We start from the raw sequence: 2,396 nt of genomic DNA, 5'->3' as shown, positions 1-2,396 counted from the left end.
CATGTTATCATTTTTCTGATTTGCTTTTTTTGTGTGTGATTTCGATCTCATTCCAATGAGAATTCAAATAAAACCCCTATATTGCAATTAATTTATATATCTCTTAAGCCTAATTTAACCTATAAACTTCCTCTCTCTGTTTCTCTGTCTTTCTCTATCTCTTTACTTCTTTTGTAATTTATTTTTTTTTAAGAACATGTGGGAGAAGTTTCCATAGTTTGGATCTTGTTGATTGCATCCCCATGTAACAAATTCCTCTGTTTCTTGTATTTTCTGGGAATTGGAGTTAGCTGTAGAGGCATGATTAAATTCAGACTTGATTTTTTGGGGTCAGAATATGTTGTAGATGGTGTCTGTCAGAAGGTATGTAATATCTAGTTGTCTTTTTTTGGGTGATATTAGGAGCCATTGATGGACACTGTCTTGCTAGGACCTTTCGATTTGAATGTGTGCTGGGGAATATTCTTGTATTATTTATATGGTAATTCCTTTCCTCTAATTCCTTCCTTTTTCTTTCTGGAATGCCTTTTAGTTAGATGTTTTCCCTTGTGGACTTTGGATTCTTTTATTTTCTGTCTCTTTGACTTTTTGCTTTGTGTTCAGTTTTTTTAGTGTCTATAGAGTTCTATTGAACGCAGTTCTCCTGTGTTCCTTTTTCATGGAGTCCTGTTCTTATTTTATTGGATGCAATATCTTCTCACATCTATCTCTCTTAGATTTCCATTTTTTTAAAAGCTATCTTTTATTTCCCAAATTATATTGTATATTCTGGGATGAACCTTTCTATATGTCTGACTTGATCCTTTTCTTTCATGCTGCAGATATTTCTCAAATGCTGTTAGTTCTTGGCTGTTGATTTATATTTAAGGGGAGGCAAACCATAGCTGCCAGGGAGCTCTGTGATTCTTTCTTTCCCTTGGCAGCCTTCACTTTAGTGTGGATGGACAAAAAACAAGCTATTACCATAGTGCCTCCCAACCGCTGGAACATGGAAGGCTGTCTTGATTATTGTAGCTTTGTAGTAAGTTGTGAAATCAGAAAGGGTGAGTCTTTTAACTTTGTTCTTCTTTTTCAAGATTGTTTTAGCTGTTCCGAGTCTCTTGCATTTTCATTGAATTTAAGGATCAGTTTGTCAATTTTTGAAAATTAAAAAATACTGCTGGGAATTTGATAGGAATTGCTTTGAATCTGTGTATCATTTTGGGGAGTATTGCCATCCAGCAATAGTAAATATTTTGATCCATGTACATGGAATATCTTTCATTTATTTAAGCCTTTTGATTTTTTCCAACAATGATTCATAATTTTCTTTGTAAAAGTCTTGTATTTCTTTCGTTAAATTTATTCTGAAGTGTTTTATTCTTTTTGATATCATTATAAATGGAATTGTCATCTTAATTTTATTTTCAAGTGTACATGGTTCATGTTTAGAATTACAATTAAATGCTGAAATTGCAATGATGAATGCTGAAATTTCAACAATGTTGAAATTGTTTCTAAGTTCTAAGATTTTTTTTTTTTTTTGGTGTGGACTCTTTAGGATTTTCTACATACAAGATCGTAGAGAGAGATTTTTTTCTTCTTCCTTACTAATCTGGATTCCTTTAATTTCTTTTTTCTTATCTAGTTGCCCGGACTAGTACCTTCAGTGCAATGATGAGTTGAAGTGGCTAGAGTGGACATCCTTGTCTTGTTTCTGATCTTAAGGAAACAGCTTTCGGTCTTTCACCTTTTAATATGTTAGCTGTGGATTTTCATAATTGTCCTTTGTCAGGTTGAGGAATCTTCCTTCTAGCCCTAGATTGTTTAATGTTTTCATCATGAAAGGGTGTTAGATTTTGTCAAATGCTTTTTCTTTATCAATTGAGATAATCATGTGTTTTTCACCTTCATTCTATTTAATGTGGTATATTACGTTGAATAATTTAAAAAATATGTTTAATCACTCATGCAGTCCTAATAAAAATCTCACTTGGTCATGGGTTATAATTCTTTTTAATATACTGCTGTATTCAGTTTACTAGTATTTTGTTGAGTTTTGTGTCTATATTCATAAGGGATATAATGTTTTCTTTTCTGTGATGTCTTTGGCTTTAGTGTAAGGGTAATGCTGGCTTTATCAAAGCAGTTTGAAAGTAATTTCTTCCCTTCTGATTTTTGGAAGCATTTAAGAACAATTGGTATACTAGGTGAAGTGGCACAAGAATGGAAAAACAAGCACCACATGTACTCACCATCAAATTGGTATTAACTGATCAACACTTATGTACACATACAGTAGTAACATTCGTTGGGTGTTGCGCAGGTTGTGGGGGGAGAAGGGGATGGGTATATTCACACCTAACAGGTGGGTGTGCACCATCTAGGGGATGGACACGCTTGAAGCTCTGACTTGG

Source organism: Propithecus coquereli, unplaced genomic scaffold, assembly GCF_000956105.1.
Source record: "Propithecus coquereli isolate 6110/MARCELLA unplaced genomic scaffold, Pcoq_1.0 Scaffold140, whole genome shotgun sequence".
Taxonomy (NCBI): Eukaryota; Metazoa; Chordata; class Mammalia; order Primates; family Indriidae; genus Propithecus; species Propithecus coquereli.
The sequence above is the reverse complement of the archived record's forward strand: the minus strand, read 5'-3'. Positions refer to the sequence as shown.